Raw genomic sequence first — 8705 nt, forward strand, 5'->3', positions numbered from 1 at the left:
AAAACTGAGCGTTCCACACTTCAGGTACATTTTATTACCAACAGGTAAATATTATTCTTTTATTACTAACAGGTTCATTTTACACCTTCTCATTCTCTACCTTCACTTCCTGCTTTGCTCACCTGTTCACAAACTCATTATTCCGTCTTTAATTCTGTTTCCTGTTATTGATTCTGATCACCTGATCTCCTTCAGGAGTTTAAATCTGTTTATTAATCACAAATAAACCTGAAGCAGAGCCTGCAGTAACCCGCCTGCTTCATCCTGAGTCTTCATCACGTCCCCTCGCGTTCGTACGTCTCTGTTTCCTGTCACATGACTGGATCGCCCCCGTTGGAGGGACTGGTGATGTTCAGCGGTTTATTAGTTTGTGTGACTTTGAGGGGGGGTTTACTGGCTGCTTTAGCGCTGCTACAGATTGTACCAACAGTTGTGAGCTTGAAAGGTGGATAACTACACAGAATATATTGCATCTGCTAATGAGTGCCGTTAACTCCCCCCGCAGTTATTAAATCATTTCAAGTGTTAGTGTAGGAGGGAAACTAATAAACTGTTTTAAATGCACAATTAGAGACTGAAGCGTCTCGGGCGCGTTGGTGGGACGGCGGTGGATGAACCTGCTGATGTTTAACGGGAACCAGCGGCGTTTGAGGCTCCGGTGTCTGAGGCTCAGGCGTCTGAGGCTCCGGCGTCTGAGGCTCCGGCGTCTGAGGCTCAGGCGTCTGAGGCTCCGGCGTCTGAGGCTCAGGCGTCTGAGGCTCCGGCTGCACAAACAGAAAGCCGGACGCCGCTACAAAAAAAAGTCAACCTTGACAGATTTTAATCCCGGGAGTGAGAAGTGTGACACCCCAGGAATCTTTTTAGTGGAGACAGATGTGAGCGATCAGGAGCAGGCAGTAATCAGAGGGGGAGGTGAGAGGTACACAGCTCCGCCGCTCGCCGCCATCCATCACACTCCACTCTGGAGCGACTGTCTGCTCTGGAAGCTCTTCTCTCTTTGCTTAAAATTATTACACAGACCATAAACGGGGGGTCCTGCTAATGTGGAGCGGCTGCACTCACCTTTAAGACGGGCTGGTGGCGGCCTGGACACGGGCCATATCATCTGGTCAATACCACAGACCCACATCGAGTGGGGGGGGGCCTGATGGTTTAATCGCCATCCCTGCTAGTCGCCATGGCAGCGCTGTCGATGGAAAGCCGATCGTTATTTGACGTATTTCTAAAGATCGGACTAAAAATAAAGACGACGGTGTCGATAAAGTTGCATCCTAAAAACGTTTAAACTTTTTGAAGCCGCCTGATTTATTCCAGTCAGATTTAAATGACGTGTGAATCCGGTGAATCAATACCTGCTTTTATCCCACTCTTTCTGTTTAATTACAAAGATTTAAACATTAAATTTTACAACTTTGGGTCCCATCGACATCAATTTGTCTGGTAATGAAGAGGGGGCGTCCACCGGGGTCAGGGGGGCGCGGGTCTAAATCACGGCGGCCGGACGCCCTCGGCTCAGCTGGAGTATTGACGTTATGCCAGCGGTGACACCATAACTCAAGCGGCGCCGATGGTCATGTGATGAATGGTGTCATAAATTGTTGACAAAACAATTTGTGATGTATTCCGTTACCGACGCTCCGCTGCTGATCAAATCAAGGATCTGGCAGGCCTCTCCATTCATCAGCAAAACGCCGGCGCCGCCGCGGATAGTGATGACTCTGTCGCCGTGCGGGTGGAGCGTTGGGGGCGGAGCATGGCTCTGATCATTTGTTGGAGGCTCCTGCAGACGCGTCGCTGTTGTCCTCGGAGCCGAGCGTTCGGTAAACGATCTGGACGTTCTCTCGTTCTGCACCAGCCTCTCTGGTATTGATTAGTTCTGCCTGGCTAACGAGCGATCAGGCTAACTTGAGGCTCTCTAAAGCAGACAGGAAGTAGAGCACGGGCTGAGGGGCGGGGCTTCAGCAGACCTTCAGGACCGTCAGCGGTTCTGTCCCAGATGATGTCAGTCTGGTGGGTTCATGACCCCAAAGGATTGTGGGTCTTTTTAAAGTGATGGCTGTGACACCCGGGGGCCCGTGTAAACACACATTAGAGCGGGGCGACCCCCCCCGTCTGGACCCCAGCCGATGACTCACACTATAAGAGGCCTGTAAAAACACCATTAAAGTGTCGGGGCCTCCCCAAGACAAACACAAGGACACCAGTTCCCAGAGTCCTCGGAGGCACGTCTCCCACCTCCACGCCGCTGTCAGCTGATGATTGGCTAATAGCCTTAAAGGAACGGTTCACCTCTGATCCGTCTGCATCGCCTCGCTGACACGCCTGCCTTCTCTCATGGTAATGGGGGACGTCTTTGGGGGCGGAGCCTGAGGGCGGGGCAGCAGCGCGTCGGTCCAGACGTCCTGCCTTTTCTCAGGGTAAACGTGGCCCCCCACGTCATCTAATGTGGCCCTCAAGAGCATAAAAGGTCAGTGTCTAAAAATAAATAGGTCAAAGTGTGCTTTGACCAGAAACTACATTTCCCACAATGCAGTAGTTCAGCCCATCTTAACTCTGACTAAACGTAGTGAACAAAGTTAACGTCCTAACTTGTGTCTGATGTTATTTTTCTTTATTGATTGATAGTTTGATCCTTGATTGATGGAGTTCTGTGGGTTTAATAACCTGACAAATGAAAAGGATTTATGTTAGAACAGAGAAACAAACAAACATGTTTTTTCTGTCTAACTGTAATGTTTGGAACTAGAATCAGTCAGAAATTCAGTTATTTAACATTAAGGAGTAGTTACATTTAGTTACATTACACTGAGTTACATTTAGTTACATTTATTAGTTACATTAAGGAGTAGTTACATTTAGTTACATTACACTGAGTTACATTTAGTTACATTTATTAGTTACATTAAGGAGTAGTTACATTTAGTTACATTACACTGAGTTACATTTAGTTACATTTATTAGTTACATTAAGGAGTAGTTACATTTAGTTACATTACACTGAGTTACATTTAGTTACATTTATTAGTTACATTAAGGAGTAGTTACATTTAGTTACATTACACTGAGTTACATTTAGTTACATTTATTAGTTACATTAAGGAGTAGTTACATTTAGTTACATTACACTGAGTTACATTTAGTTACATTACACTGAGTTACATTTAGTTACATTACACTGAGTTACATTTAGTTACATTACACTGAGTTACATTTAGTTACATTTATTAGTTACATTAAGGAGTAGTTACATTTAGTTACATTACACTGAGTTACATTTAGTTACATTTATTAGTTACATTAAGGAGTAGTTACATGTAGTTACATTAGTTCCATGTGGCCCTTGGAGGACAGCCGTGATGCTGACGCGGCCCCCGCTGGAGATGACTCTGACCTGGTCCTGTGTTTCCTTCTAAAGTGTTTTCTGATTTCGTTTCATTTCAGGAGGAATTAAAGGAGCAAAAGTTGTGAAAACACGACTCTCTTTGTGTTTGACAAACTTAAACCGTAGAATCTTCAATCCTCGGCTGTGATGTGGTTTGAAAGCCGTCGATGTTTTGGTGGCGTCGCTCCGGCGGCTCCAAACTTCCTTAACAACGAGGACGTGAGCTTTAATGTCGCTCCGACACGCCACACGCGTGTCAGCAGGACTCCAGGAAGTTGTTTTTCCTCTGCAAACATTTGTCATCTTTTATTCCTGGTGAAGACGAGTCGCTGTAAAATAATGCTAACAGCTCGCGGCGGGTTCATTAGCGACGGCGAGCTGACAGCGCGGCGGACGTGGCCGCCCCCCCCCCCCGCCTATCGTCCCGTCTGGACGGCTCAAAGGAAGACACCAGATCAGCTGCGTTGCCGCGGCGATCAGCGGCGTTTTAATAAATGCTAAAAGCAAATGTTCTTTATTTTTAGCTCGTGTGAAGTCACCTGATGTGACTCGGTGTTGTCAGCGCGCTTCAAACGCCTCAGGTGAGCGTCTGTCCCGCTCGTCTTGTTAGCGTGGCGGCGGCGCCAAACGAGCGGCGCCGCGCTGATGACGACGCTGCAGCCAGTTCCACGCCGAACATTTGATCTTAAAAGCAACGCGAGAGACGCCTCCTGCTCTTGATCAGGAAACCGTGTCGCGTCTTTTCATCACGCTGAGAGGAAGTCGCCCGTCCGCCCGCCGTGACGGCGTCCGACCTCTGACCTCCGGGCTTCAAAGACGCGTGAAGATCTGCAAACGATCTGTCAGAGACGGCGGCGTCCACGTCTCTACACACGCTCCTGAACGCAGCGTTTGTTGTTGACATGATGGAAGCGGGCGTGGCCATCTGAGGGTGTGACCATCAGATGGGCGCCGCCGTCTCATCGTTGCTTTAAGGCAGTTTGTGGAGGATCAGCTGATCTCGTGACATTGAGCTTCCGCCATCTCATTGCCGCGGCGACGGGATTTATGAAACGGGTTATGGGCGCCTACATGAGTCTTACTTAAGCCCCGTTGGAGTCACATGACCTTAAGCGGGGGGGTGGGGGGGGCATCATTCGGAAATGCTAATGCGCTGCATTTGGTGCACATTAATTCTGCACACGATTCAAACGCGTTTCACTGCAGGAAAAATAAAAAAGGAGCTTCAGGATGATGCATCCGCTCCCCCGTCCTCAACATTATGGGATGTGAGCAATTAGGGCGCCGCGCGAGCCGTTCGTCCTGATATCATCGGCTCTAATTATTTTCCTTGTGATGATATACGAATTAGGAGAATTGCTGATTTGAAAGGTTTTGAGCGTGTCAGTGAAGGCATCGTGAATCCAGTAATTATGTGTGTGTGTGTGTGTGTGTGTGTGTGTGTGTGTGTGTGTGTGTGTGTGTGTGTGTGTGTTTTATCATCACCTTTAAAACGATGCTGTCTTGATTATGTTCAGACAGATGTAAATATAATATTCACTCTAACACTCGTCTTATTTATCGCTTCGGTTCGTCTGACGTTCTAAAAGACAGAATTCAGATTAAAGTTTTAAATTATTGATTCAGAATTTATCTTTTTGTTTTTTTCTATTCACAGATTGAAGGGAATTGTTTTTGTATTTTACTGCTAATGTAAAAAATACTTTCTGACTCTTAAAAGCAGCGAAGCGATCATCGCCCCAGCGTCTGACTGTATCCGTCGCCACGGCAACCTATTTACTCCTAATTAAAACAATAACAAAATGTGTCACATGATCGCGAACACGTCTGGGGTTTTAGAGACATTTTACGAACACGTGATAAATATTTAATTAGAAATGTTTTCGTGAACCGTGTGTGTGTGTATGTGTGTGTGTGTGTGTGTGTGTGTGTGTGTGTGTGTGTGTGTGTGTGTGTGTGTGTGTGTGTGTGTGTGTGTGTGTGTGTGTGTGTGTGTGTGTGTGTGTGTGTGTGTGTGTGTGTGTGTGTGTGTGTGTGTGTGTGTGAGTGTGTGTGTGTGTGTATTATCTCTCTTTGTTTCACTCCACAAAATAAATTCAAATAAGGAATAAAGGGAAGAACAGTGACGTCTCTGTCGGGGAAATAAAAGGAAGCGATTAACGACCTCCTGGTCAGATAATGGGGGAGTGATGGGGGTGTTATGGGGGGGTGATGGAGGGATGATGGAGGGCAGTATCACACATGCGTCTCCTGATCAGGAACTCGTCGGTCGTTTAATCGTCCTGTCACAGATCTTTCATTCGGGTTTAAGCTGGAGATTAAACTGGATCCAGTATCCAATAGTAATTAACTGGAGTATATAGGGGGGGCCATTATTCACATTAAAGTAACCTTTTAATAGCTGAGCCTTTAACTCCACTGCAGGTAATGACTTTAAAGAGCGCTTATTAAAAGAGAAATGCTAATGAGCTTTAATAAAGCAGAACAACGATGAGATGAAACCAGGACCAGAGACGGGTCGGACGGCGCCGCTAACGACGCTCATGACTCTCTATCAGCTGTCTGTGTTCACCACTGAACGCTAACGCTGATGGAGGACCGCCCCCGAAAGGACACGCCCCCGTACCCGAAAGGACACGCCCCCATCGCCCTTTAAAGACCAGAGAGGAACTTATTTAAATCACGCTGATGACCTCTGACCTCCGTCTGCTCCTCCGGGTCAGCCCAGAGGAGCAGACGGAGGTCAGAGGTCATTTGTTTGTTTGTTTGTTTGCTTATTTTGATATAAAATCTGAACCCGATGGAGGGAGGAGTCACGTCCCCCCCCAATGAGCAGATGGGACGTGACTTTCAGAAGGGGGGGGACGTAAATAATTCCCGGCGTCTTCAGAGCATCTGGAGCAGGACTCCAGCTGACAGCAGCACCTGGACGCCCTGGCCCCGCCCCCACCCCTAACGGCCCCCGGGCCCCCCCCTCGCCGCCGGCATTGGGACGGCGCAGCAGCGTTGTCGCTCTGACGCTCCGACTAATTAAAGGATGATTTGTGAAACGCCATCTTCTGATTGGATGAATCACCAGAACAAAGACGTAAACGCCGTCGTCTAAAAATATTCCCGTTGCCGCGGCAATAATAGATTAAGGTGCATTAAGGCGGCGACGGGATGATCTATCTGCAAACACGGCCACCAAAAAAAGCCGACGCTGGCGGGCCTCCCCATATTTTTAAGACCTGTCAATCCGTTTGGCGTGTCGACAATACAAACAACCCCCCCTCGCTATTAGTGACACGGCGGCGCTCCGTGTTCGTACATCACCGCTTCCTTTAACAGAAGCCAAACATACGTGTGGGGATGAATGACGGCGCTTCCCAAACAAACGCTGCCCCCCCCCCAACACGTTTTAATTAGCACTGACGAATGAGTTCATCTGGAGGATAAATAACTGAGCGCCACGTCTGTTTGGGGGGGGCAGGGCCAAAGATTGGTGGCATTCACCCGTCCACTCCATCTGCATATTGTATAACGCCGCAGAACAGGAAGTGATGCCTTCATGCCCCTCCCACATATTCTGGCGTGAAGGAGGGGCTTCACACGCAGCCATGAGTAAACGACAGCCCGGGGGCCACGATTGGCCCGTTAGGCTTTGCAATCCAGCCCGCCAAACTTGTTTAAACTAATATAATTACAAAAAAAATTATTAAAAATACTAATATAATTACAAAAAATTATTACCAATCACATTAATTTTAATTGTATTTATTATTATTACATATTATATATTATTTATTTATTATTATAAAATATGATTATTTATTATATTAGAATACATACTATAATAAATAATAATAATGTATTATATTGTAATAAATATTATTATCATTTATTATATTATTTATTATTTATTATTAGTCATTATTATTATTTAGTATTATTTAATTTTATTTTTAATTATTATTTATTTTATTTTTATTAACTTTATAAAAGAATAAAAGGTAGAAGCGACACAAGGATTGAGTTTAGCCCATAGTACAATATAAAAACTAAACAACCTGTTAATTTAAATGTTTTTATGAATAACATCGTAACTGTTTCAGTAAAAAGAAAAAAGAATAAAATTATACATTATTTTTATCAAAATGTTTAAAGCCTGGTAGTCATTTAAAAAAACTGTTTTAGAAATAAAGAAAGTTGTCATTGTAACGTCATTGTCACTTGATTTTTTTCCAACTTTTGCCTATTTTTGGAGGCATGACTCCAGTATTTTCTGCTCCATAAGGTGTGCTGTAGGTTTTTGAGAAAATTAAAGGCTTTAAGGCGCCTTATAGTGCAGAAAATACTGTAACTCCTCTCTCACTGACGTCGTGTTGCCGTTTGGTCGATTTTAATAAAACAGAATCACGCAGGTGAGTCTAGTGACGAGAACCTCGCGTGAGATCAAAACATAACGGCGATTTCTGGGTTTGGAAATTCACCGGAGAAATGGAAAAATGGTGAATATTTTTGCTGAATGTTAGTGCATTTAAAGCTGGCGTCCCAGAGACACGCTGTCTGACGGTGGTGCGTCCCTGTCAGAAAGTGTTTCCCGCGTCCTCGTCTGGGTTGGCGCTGCGCAAAGGAGCGTTTTGTTGTGGAAGTTCCTCGTCTCGTCGGGGGAAGTTGAGCGCGTGCAGCAGGAATCACACGAGTCATCAATAAATATTTACCCGGGTAGTTGTGGTGAGCAATGGCTGCCAACTCAGGTGTAATTTGGTTTGGGTCTATCAAGATGAATTTTGCAGGGAGCGTGATGGATGCGGCGCGGGACGACGCTGCGATGCATCAGTGTCATCACGCACCAGATTTTTCACGGGAGCTGAGAGTTCCCAAGATTAACGGCGGTATTAGTCGATGTTTTTGGGATCAGACTTCACACTAATTTAGTGAAGAGCAACAACCTGCGGAGGAGCTCCATTAGCGCTGACAAAGAACTACGGCTCCGCCGGGACCATGTGATTAACGCCGGAGCGCCAGTGGGGGAGTCGTTTTACCGGTTGGGCGATAATTCCGCGTTTGCGAGAAGAGTCCCGAGAAGACGAGGCTCCGACACAAATCAGACGCGCTGACGGGACGCCGGGAGGGAGCCGGCGAGACGCCGACGTCGCTCATGTGGCACGAGTACTTCCTGTTTACTCCTTCATCCTGGCAGAAGTACTTCCTGTTTACTCCTGTTTAACAGGAACAAAGCTGGAGCAGATCCCAGACCCCAGCTGGGCGGAGCCTCTCTCTGACGGGTTGGGCTGAGGGCGTTTCCATGGTAACCAGTGATGAAGCACAAAGACTCCAG

The sequence above is a fragment of the Antennarius striatus genome, chromosome 3, assembly GCF_040054535.1.
Source record: "Antennarius striatus isolate MH-2024 chromosome 3, ASM4005453v1, whole genome shotgun sequence".
Classification (NCBI taxonomy): Eukaryota; Metazoa; Chordata; class Actinopteri; order Lophiiformes; family Antennariidae; genus Antennarius; species Antennarius striatus.